General features: G+C 47.7%; 1 non-coding gene and 1 pseudogene across 1 annotated transcript; one reads left to right on the forward strand and one right to left on the reverse strand.

Moving 5' to 3' along the window:
* Positions 1-6043: 6043 nt before the first annotated feature.
* On the reverse strand, positions 6044-6192 carry LOC138231438 (U4 spliceosomal RNA; annotated as a pseudogene).
* A 650-nt stretch (positions 6193-6842) lies between these two features.
* Positions 6843-6914, forward strand: trnag-ucc (transfer RNA glycine (anticodon UCC)). Its single transcript has one exon. It is a non-coding gene; the product is annotated as a tRNA-Gly (tRNA).
* The last annotated feature ends 4495 nt before the right edge of the window (positions 6915-11409 follow it).

The raw sequence follows: 11409 nt of genomic DNA on the forward strand, positions 1-11409 counted from the left end.
TTCAGAAACTCACGTTTACTCCGTCATCTCGGGCGATTCTCGCAGGGAGCAGAGATTTCCCAATCGGTCAGAGAGAGTCAGGACTTTTAAATAAAAGAGGAGTCCTTACCTCTTAGTTATGTGCGCGCTGACCATCTCTCCTGCCGATGGGAAGTTCTGCGCCTTCTGGAGCATCCGCCGACTACGCCAAATTTGTTGTAACAGAAGAAATAAGGTTCTTGATCCCGAGATGAAGTAAAACAGATGAGTTTATTGCATGCAAGGAACAATAAAGCCGAAGTCTTGTTTCCCGCAAGAAACAACAAAACCGAAGTATTGTTCCCCGTACTGTTACAAACTTTTGGGTTATATAGTGTTTTCTTCTCCGTTTCTGACGTCACTCGGTCTGATGGTAAAGAGGGGGGTTCATGGTATTTGGCCAGTTTACGATGTTCTGGACAAATGGTCAGTTTAACATTACACCCAGGGGGGTTCCTAGCTTGCATCTGCAATCCTTATCAGTTAACCCCCCTTTCCTGCCATAAACCCCAGCTTGTGACTTGAAAGTCTAAACCCCCTACAGAAAGGATTAAATTCAAACCCCCGTCTCCACATCTTTCTTCAGTATCTTAATAAAGTGAAGGAGCTGCCCCTTCGCCAAGGCGGCGTGGGGCAGAATGGACAACATAATGCAACTCCTGGAAACGAATGCGGTGCTCAGCTACCAGTACATTCTGCTGGGGCTGGCACCTACCGGACTGGACAGGGGGACGCAGTTCCTGATGTGGCTGCTGCTGTCCCTCACAAAGAAAGGCCTGTGGGACGCGAGGAACAATCTCATCCGGCACAACAACAAGTGGGGAGCGAGGGAGCTGGAAGAGAGGATCCTGGCGGACCTCAGGAGGAGGATGAAGCGCGACGTTGCTAAATGGGGTTTCCCCACGGCAAAGGAGCGCTGGAAAGGCCTATGGACCCTGTACAGGGATTAATGGTTTACAGCAAGCGGTAGGGTTTGGAGGGACTCTCATAATAGCGCAAATACGCCCACCCTTGCAAGGATTGATAACGGACAATCACCGCCGTTCCGCCGATGTTTTAATTTTGTGGAGTGTTATCGTGTGAGATGTTTCCTTTTGAGATGTGTTTTTTTTCGGAATAAAGTATATTTTATAAGAAAAAAAAAAGATTGTACCATAAAGATTTCCATGGAGAGGACTATGGTTTCCTGCAGGACTATGCCGGTAGGAGGACCAGGTTCCACAACTTCAAGGGGCTGTGTCGAGGCGATCCACAGTACTGTCAGGACCAGCCGTGGCAGTTTTAGGATTCCCATTCTGGAACATAGATGAGGCACATGGTACAGTTCCACTATAATTTTGAATATATTTTCCTAGCAGGACCTACAGTACAGTACCTAACTGCCTGCAGCTACAAAGGGGCACCCCCCTCTTTGATCGGGTTTGGACGTTTAACCCTATTCTGTGTTCTCCGGCGCCATTTGAGGTGGGCGATACAACCGGAGGTGGTTGCGATGCACCCACTTGTAGACCAGAGATTGCCTTCCCTTCTCAATCTGAATTCGATAAGCTACCGGTGATACCTTATCGACAATCTCGTGGGGTCCTGTCCAACTGGGTAAGTACTTCCGGGCCACCCCTGTGGGTTTGGCAAATTGGAAGTACAGGACCTTGTCTCCTACTTGGAGTTCCTGGTTAACTGCCTTTCAGTCATAGTATGCTTTCCTACCCTCTGCACTCCTTCCCAGATTGTTCTGGGCAAAAGCAAAGGTTGCCTGCAGATGTGCTCGCAGGTCTGACACATACTGATGGGCCGTAGCAGCCCCCGTCGTGCTCAGGTCCTCCACCCCATAAAGACAGTGTAGGGGAAGAGTCATCTTCCGACTTGTCATCATCTCAAAAGGTGGGACCCCCGTAGAGCAATGGGGCGTAGCTCGGATGGCCATCAGAACCAGGGGCAGCTTAATGTCTCAGTCCCTACTGCTGTTGGAGACAAACTTTTTGAGCATACTAACCACCGTTCGGTTTGCCCTTTCTGCCTGGCCCGAGGATTGAGGGTGGTAGGAGATATGCAACTGGGTCTTGACCCCAAGCATATTCCACAGGGTTGCCATTACTGTAGCTGTGAAATGGGTTCCCCGATCCGAGACCACGGTCAGGGGGAATCCCCATCGACTGAACACATGGTTCACCAACAGCACTGCAGTTGTCTCTGCCGTGTCGTTGGGTGCTGGGAGGCACTCAATCCATTTTGTGAATGCACACGTAACAGTGAGGAAATATTTGTTCCCTCTGGATGACCTCACCAGCGGCCCCACCCAATCCATTTGAAGATTGGACCAGGTGAATGTCATGCCCTTTTTCTGGAGTGGTGCACGGTGCAAGGGCCGTGATGGTTGGAACTGGCTACACGTCAGACACCCCTTTACATACGCGGCGATGTCTTGGCCCATGTGAGTCCAGAATGCCACCTGCTGGATAGTGTCGTATGTAGCCTTGATTCCCCGGTGACCCCCACAGGGTTCGTCATGAGCATGTTGGATCATGACCCCCCGATGACAGTGGGGAACTACCCACTTTGGGACACCTTGTGCAACTGGTACACAAACCAACAACCCCTTTATAATTTTTAGGTTGTCTTTCACCTCTGCCAGCTCCTTCAGCTCCAGAGACTGGCTCAGCACCTGCTCCGAAAGAGGTTGACGCACTGGGTCAGCGATATGCTGATACATTTGCCCAATTGCTGGGTCCTGTTTCTGCATTTCCGCAAGATCGGTGTTAAAACCCTGTGACCCAAGCACTACAGATTGAGGGTCAGCTCCGACATCCTGTCTAGCCCTGCTTCGGGTGACCGCCTTGACCTCAGCCACGAATTCTGGGGGTAGCCATTCCTGCTGGAACTGCCAGGGTTCACCCTCTAAGGCGCCAGATTTGGCCAACCGGTCGGCCTCATCATTCCCGTCTTTGTCGGGTCCCTTCACCTGGGAGTGTCCCTTCACCTTCCTCCAGTAAACCATCATTCCAGCCTCGGTCGTGAGCTTGTCACTGGCCAGGAACAACTCTTTGTTCTTTACTTCCTTGCCCCGGGCATTTTTCATGCCGTTACCCTTCCAATACGGAACGTGAGACACGAAGCTATGTCGGGCGTAGTTCGAGTCACTACAGATGACAAACTGTTTAAGGCCATGTGTCAGGGCCTGCTGGAGGGTGATCAGCACCCCAGCTACTTCCGCATACTGACTAGTCTTTGGTCCTAGCTTATAGCGGGTCGGCCCACAGGGAGTATTGTCTTGCCAGACTACTCCTACCCCTGCTAGCACCTGCTGTTCGTGGCGAAAAGAGCAACCGTCAACATAGGCCATGGGTAAGCCCTGGCCCATGTTCTCATCGTAGTACCGATGATTGTTCGGTAGCTCAGCAGCGGGAATTGTTTCTGGAGCTTCCATGTCAGTGTCACAGCCGTGACACACTTGGCCCAAAGCCAGGCCCTGTCCCAGGTACATTTTCTTGCTCTGTGCATAACGTACCTCTATCTCATAGCCTTGTAGGGCCATCATTCATGCCACAATCCTGCTATTTGACACCCTGCCCGCTTTCAGTCTCTGGCTATGCAGGAATGTCACAGGTTGGTGGCAGGTTTCGATGATGATCTTTTGTCCCCCAACATAACTACGGAAGTGTTCTACCGACCAGACCGTAGACAACAGGGCCTTCTCGCAGTCCAAGAACTTTTGCTCCACTGGGCTCAGGGCTCGACTGGCATATGCCACCACCCTTCGCTCTTGGTTATATTCCTGACTCAGAGCAGCCCCAAGGCAGTGCTCTGAGAACCCTGCTTCAAGGTAGAAGACCTTATTTTTGTCAGGGTAGGCCAAGCTCGGCGCACTACCGAGTCTGCGGTTCAGCTCCATCACAGCCTGTTCTGGGGAAGGCCCCCACTCAAAGGGCACGTCTTTCTGCAACAGCTTGTGGAGGGGCCTTGCTATTTCAGCGTAATCCTCAATGAACTGCTGGGAATAATTACATACTCCCAGAAAGCTGCGCAGTTCAGACAGGTTAGTGGGCGACTTCATATTCTGGATAGCTTGGACTCTGCTGGACTGTGGCTGTATGCCTTGGGCTCCAACCAACAGTCCCACGTACTCCACTTGGGTCCTACACCACTGTCCCTTAGCCAGGGACAGTTTGGCCCCTGCACAGGAGAGCTGGGTCAACACATGCCTGATCTCGGCCATGTGTTCTTCCCAGGTCTGACTCCTCATCAGAATATCGTCCACATAGACCAGGTTGCCCCTGGCGGCTGCATCACTCATGGCTTGGTGCAGAAATATGTTGAACTCCGCTGGGGAGTTGGAATACCCAAAGGGGCATCGATTCCAGGTGAACTGCCTGTTTCCAAAGGAAAAGGCCAGTTTGTACTGGTCTGTTGGTTCTACCTTAAGGGTCCAGAACCCATTGGCCACATCCACTGTGGTGAAATATTTCGCTGTTGTCACCTTGGCTAACTCCTGATCTAGGTAGATCATTGGCCATCGTGACAAAGGAACCTGTTTATTCAGCTGCCGGTAGTCAATGGTCAGACGCCATTTACCATTGGGTTTCAGCACCGGCCACAGTGGGGAGTTATAAGTGGAGTTACACTCCCTTATGATCTGACGCTCTAGTAGAGCATCCAACGTCTGCTTTATGGACTCGTATGCCGTGAGGGGAATGCGATACTGCCTGACATAGGTTGGGCGGGCGCCAGGGGCCGTTGGAATGCGCACTGTGTTCAAATCCGTCACCCCGCAGTCATAGGCGTCCCGTGCAAACACTTCCCGGAAATCCTGGAAATTCTGACGCAGCTGCTGACGCTGGCTTTCCGTTTCCAGGGCATCTGCCTTGCCAACCTGTTCCTGTACCTGCTCTAGGAACCCCGCTTTTGACGGCATGGCGGTATCCCGGGTCGTACTCTCGGCTGAGTGGTCCATCGGAACACCTGCGTGTACTGTGTACACAACCATCTCATCCTTATCGCTAAGGTCCACCCTGCACACCTCCTGGTTGCAGAATCCCTCTATTGGCATAATTGCAATCATCCGCCGGGGGTAGGTGTAGTACACCTGCTCGGTTCCCCCCTCCCTGGCCAAGGGACCAGGGAGCTGCCCCAGTACTGGGATGGCCAGTTCGAAATCATAGAAACCATTGTCAATTACCAGTCCCATGTCAGTGCGAGCAGGGATTTTGACATCTTGTTTTGCTATGTTCTGCACCAACAGGCAGGTGGCTCGGCCATTCCGTTCCAGTCTGGGGGTACAACAGACTGCTAGGTTCAGTCTGATAAACTGAGCTGATGGTTGGAAGAAAACCATCTCAGCGTCCATTCTCTGTCCCTTCTTTAGGACAAGGCGTACTGGAAACCCTGCTGTTGACACAGGAACGATCAGGTCCGATTCGTTTACTACCTGGCAGGCCTGAGGAATCGTCTGACCTGACCGAATGTTCTCGGGGTCACCGCTTAGAGAGTGGGCATCTGGGTCCACCCGTGTCCACAGCACACTGTTTACTGTGTCCAGCTGGGCGCCCAGTCGAACCAATAGGTACTTCCAATAGGAAGTAGTGAGCAAACTTCCTTTTTCCGATGGAGATGGAAGCTACACAGCTTCCTTTGCTCCAAATGGACCTATGAGATGGGGGTGCCCACCACAGAACCTGTGACTGCGTCACCAGGGTCACCTGACAGCTTCGCGACAGGTCCTCGAACAGACCTTCACTGATTATGGACTTCTCAGAGCTGAGGCTAAGAATTACATAATCAACCTGCACTTCTGCCACCTGGACCCCCTCCCACCACCATGGGGTAGTAGTCCTGGACCCCCTGAGGTACCAGGGTGCACAGAAAGGACTCCCATTCATTACCGGACAGGGAGATCCACTCTTCTTCAGGGATGAAAAGGGGGTGTGCTTTACCTGGCGGGTCAAGCAGCTGCTCGGAGCACTGCTCCTGTAGTTGGGAGACCGTGGGAGTGCTGGCCTGGGCAGGACTTCCCTGTAGTTTTTGCCTTTCCTCTCATAAGACTTATGAGACTGTCAAAAATTGCTTTCGCCGATTGTATTGCAAACCGGCGGAAGCGGGGTATTGGGAAAAGTTTTCAACTAGCAATAATCGCGCCTTGGCTAAACCTCACAGGCTACGATACTGCCACTGCGCAAAGCTGACGGTTGCCAGGCAACCGCGGGGATCCTATGGAAATCGTTATCGATCGTCTCATGGCATGTCGTTGCGGTAACGCTTCATATTTGTCGTCTTCTTCTTCTAGCTTGAGGTTTTGAAGAATTTCATGACAGACAAGGGCTCCGTTGGGAACAAAGGGCGTTGTGAGAAAACCGTTGCTTATTTTCAGCAGCAGAAATACAAGCCTTTAAATACAAGATGACAGAACAATGACGAAGGGCGTGCCGGGAGGAACTCATGCACTACAGAGGAAAGGGGGCGGGCACGTACAGTTCACATTCAAGCCACAAGTACTCTTCTCGGATGTTACACAAACAAATCCTAACGTCTTGAAAGCATTGCAGCATGTTTGTGTCCCACTTCCCGTGGCTGCAGGACGACTGACACGAACGGACAAACACAATCTGTGGCGTTTAGCGTGACATAGTCTTGCAGGCATCGTGCTGTCTCACTGCAATACTATACCGCTGGAGGAAACAGTCCATCTGGCCATGAAACTCATTTGAACGTCTAGCTACAGCAACTAACAATATCATGATTTATTCAGGATGTGTGGAATCAGCACGTCCCGGAGACAGCTTCCGAAATCGTGAGCATTCGCTGGTGGTGTCCTGCAGGGCGCCTGTGGGCGTGCGTTGGTGGTATAGTGGTGAGCATAGCTGCCTTCCAAGCAGTTGACCTGGGTTCGATTCCCGGCCAACGCAGTGCCGATTGGTTCCAAATGCTGTCATGAGCCTTGGATTGTGACTAGCAAAGCGAAGCGTTTTGAAAGAGCAAAACGGAATTGAAGGAGAATCTTACAGGGGATTCTGAGCGGTGTCTGCATACACGCAGTCCGATACGGGTGCTGAAAGCTTGAGCTACTCTCAATGTCATGCTGCCTTTCCCCGGAGTAAATCTGTTACATTGAAAGAATGCTTCTGGCAGGTTCAAAAAGGGACAGGTTTCCGCAGCCACCTCGCAGTCCGTGTTTGATTATAGGAGGAATGCGGCGGCATTGAGCTCGCATTTGTCGTGCTCGAGTGGTTAGGGTGATGGGCTCGAAATGCGTTGGGGCTTCCCCGCGCAGGTTCGAAACCTACCGACTCCGGCGTCTGCCGCACGTCGCCTTGTGCCTGCGCGGCAGAGGCGAAGTGCCGCTTCTCCTTTCCTGGTACTATAAAAACGCGAAATCGTTTGGACCCGCTGCCGTGGAAATCAATTCTTCAGATAACCACGCATTCTGCGTTCGCACCTCTGGTGCTCTACTTATGCCTTTGAAAACCTAATGAATAAAGCTGAAAGAACCGACACGATATGTAGGTGCTGGTAAAGCACGCAGTAAAGAACTGTTAACAGCAAGGGTTTCAGTGGGTTAACTGAGGAGAAGGCGTGATCGCTAATTGTTGACTTTTTATTTGGTGTTAGAAACACTCTTACTGTGCATGACGTGCAACAAATGTAGCCACAGAAATTGCATCACGCTTTCATGTATGCTATTGCAGACACCAACGTTGCCTAGATAGAAAACCGAAATAGCCGTGGGTTTGCTTGCTGGTCTGAAGGATCTCTCTTCGAATCTCTATCATTTGTCAATGAAAGTAAAAGGCGCTGCAATCTCATACGTTCAGAATCAAACCCGCAGCTGTTGTTCGACTTTATTTCTTGACTAATTACAACTGAGTGTCGCATGAGCAGTTACGTAAACTTGTCTGGTATATTTGAACACAAATGCCGTTCTTCAATTAAAACTAACAGTACATTGTCAGGGACATTCAGTTCTATACAAACAAGAGACAGACAAGAGAATATTTCTACCGTTCATGTGGACTACGTGTTGACTTACTGATCGGAATAATTGAAAGGTTCGGGCTCATAGCCGATGCAGTGCGTGCTAATTAGAACAGCAACGCTGAGCTCTCAGCACCGTACTGAGCCCAGGTGTTTTTCTAAAGCTGTCAGGTGCAGTTCATTTACATGAAGGAAATCTCTTACTGGGTACGATTACAATGCAGTAAGTAGCACAGACTACGTAGGGAGTTGCCCGATGCGTTTAAAAACGACCCGAGCCAGGTAGGCGTCGAACCTGCAATCTCCTGATCCGTAGTCAGACGCGTTATCCATTGCGCCACTGGCCCTGGTGTGACACTGCAGGACTGTAACCCAGTGAGATCAGCACTGCAACTAGTAAAATATTACCCCCGGTCCATTCTTTTCCAAAAGTGAGAAACACCTGTTTTCTACATCTTGTCTGTTTTAAAACCATATCTCTTTAAACCAAACCAAGAGTTTGTCTTTTGCACTGATATTCTGATTCATTTCGATTTCAAAGAAAAAAAAAACATTATCTTCCAAAGCATCATAAAATTGTCCATTCTTCCAGACTCTACTTCTCTCTTGTAGTAGTACAGCAGACCTTTCCAGGTGAGCAGATCACAGAGTCCGAAATATGCTTCCTCCATCAAGCAAAGTACCTGAACATGACTCTGTCTTCATAAAAGCGCCCCTGTAATAAAGAAATTAAATCCGAAATCAAGAGGGCAGTTGCCTACTGAAGTTCAAGAAGTCATCAATTTTAACCTAGCAACACATTAAAGGCTGCATCTATACAAGTACGATTCTAGAAATGCTCACCAGATTACGTTTTAAGAAGGAACTGCGCCTCAGGTTCCGCCGAGATCTTAACTTGGATGGCAGGATTCAGAGTCCAGAGTGTGGACTGATGGCGCACGGAGGGTCCACATAATGTGGATCCCTCAGTTTTCTTCCGCGTGTTTAAACCACCAGCGTGTGACTCCCCTGTCCCCGTGACCTCATTGCTCTGCTCTCTCCTCTGTGCAGCCGAGCCCGATTCACGGTAAAGTGAAAAAAAAGATGCCCTCAACGTGGGATTTACTCTGGATCGAGGATAGATGTCACCTTTTTATCGTTGAACAGGATGTATGTGATGTGGCGACTAGGTTCAATTTTGTATCCTCTTTAAAAGATTAAGGACTGGGGTGAGCGTGATTTACCACCCTTTCAGCTAAGAACCCGACATGAGCACCGTTTAAGCTGCATAGACTCGGTCGTTTAACTCTTCTCCATTAGCAGGGTTAAGGTTAAAGAAAAAAAACATTGCTGACTTCTTTTTTTTTGCCAGCCGCTAGCGCTGATTAGCAATGTTTGTATTTCATGTTTTGCAAATTCCATCAATTTTAAGAAAAACAAGTCGCGTTAAAGACAGGAAATGAATACTTGCATTTAATTAAGTCTAGCCGTAGGCGGTTATCCACTGGGATTCAGACCCAGGGCTTCCTGTTTACTAGACAGGCGCTTTAACCAACTAAGCCACAGCGCCCCAGGAGTGCTGTCCTTTTGCAGCCACTTGGACACACCACTCAGACACATCTGCATTCGGTGTGTGCTCCGCCTGCTCGCTGAGCAAGTTGCCACCTTTACATACAATAGCAACATCGACACCAAGAGAAAGGATGACAAATGGCTTTTATCTGGAACTTTTCATGTCCAAGGAGCTCAATGTGCTTTCTGTGTACAACAGGGCCACTGAACTCCACGCTGGCCACTGAACCACAGCAGTGGCTTGCTGGCTTGACATCTCCCAAGGAAAATGTTGAAATCACGTGTGGAACAGGAAATTGACCCTCGAGTACGAGGGAAAAAAAAGAAAAAGATCATTTGGAGCATCAAAGGTGCATCATTTGGACACTTTGTGGGCTTGAAATACAAAGAAAATCATGTTCTATGGTACAAGATAAATACAAAACTTAAGCTTTTATTATAATTAGATTTGTTTATAAAGCATAAGCAATCATTTATTACATTAATATATGTAAAAATAACATTTTAGCATCATACGTTTAGTATATTTAGTCCCTAATGCTGAAAGAAATGATCATAGAACATGACTTCTAACCTTACCTGCGGTGTTTTTGATCCCTATTGCTCAATGCACAGTGAAAGCATTGCATACATGTGTCTGACAATGAGAAATGGGCCCCTGAGACAGTCATTTGCCTGTTTCACAAATGATCGTATTTTACTAGAGATTCTGTTTGGGATTCAGATGTGCATTCGGACAGCAATCCTTTTCAAGAAATGATACGTTCTGGATGAGGTCAAAGGTGCTGGAACACTGTATTTAGGATGTGTTTGCAGTTATTCTGTGTTTCTAGCTTCAACCCAGTGATATATATATATATGCTCACTGATTTTTTGGTACATGCCCAGGGCAATAATCATTATGAGGATTTATTTCCATATGTGCTAGAGGTAGTGTTGTGAAATTCTTCAACACACTGGATCGCAGGTTTAAACCTGCACTCTTACTCCTTAAATACCAACAAATGCAGATATGTAGCAATCATATTGTAGCTGACACTCATTTGCCTGTTTCACAAATGATCATATTTTACTAGAGATTCTGTTTGGGATACGGATGTGCATTCTGACAACAATCTCTTTCAAAAAATGATATTACCTTATTGCAGCTTTGCCCCTCTTGCCTCTTTGGAAAATATCTCCATCTTGTGGTCGTTGTTGGTAATGTCTTCTTATGCCCTTTTTTTATTTCAATTCTTTATTAGTTGATTCTAGAATCTCTACAATAGAGCTGAAAATATCAGTTTTGTAGCAGACAATATGACATTAGTTATAGTCCAATTAAGACTTTATTACCCTGTTTGTAACATAACAAATTAAAATTGATTAAAACTAAGTTTGGAACACCAGGGAACATAAAAAATGATTTTTAGGAAAACCATGAGGTTCTCTGTGTCCGATGCCTGCAAGGGGAGAAAGCTAGAATCCTTTGCTTTTTCAAAATTTGAAAATAAACATCATATAACAACAGCTTTCATTCCTAGGAGTGAAAAATAACAATTTTTGAAGACATATTAGTTTCTAAAACACTACAATAAAGTTAAAAACATCCGTTTTATATTACTTTTAGTATTTTTAGTGAAATTAGTCATTTATTGCACTATTTTTAATATAATCTCTAATTAAAAGTGAATAGAATTAAGTTTGGAGCAACAAGGAACACAAAAAAAAAAGATTTTAAGGAAAAAAATGATGTCTTCTGTGCCAGGTGCCTGCAAGGGGAGAAAGCTAGAATCCTACCCAGGCTCCTGGAGCTCTGTCCTGGCTAAAGGAGGGTGAATCCATCCCCTTCAAAGCTCCATGAAAAAATGATCATTTAAAATTTGAAAAAAAACCCAT

The sequence above is a fragment of the Lepisosteus oculatus genome, unplaced genomic scaffold, assembly GCF_040954835.1.
Source record: "Lepisosteus oculatus isolate fLepOcu1 unplaced genomic scaffold, fLepOcu1.hap2 HAP2_SCAFFOLD_60, whole genome shotgun sequence".
NCBI lineage: Eukaryota > Metazoa > Chordata > Actinopteri > Semionotiformes > Lepisosteidae > Lepisosteus > Lepisosteus oculatus.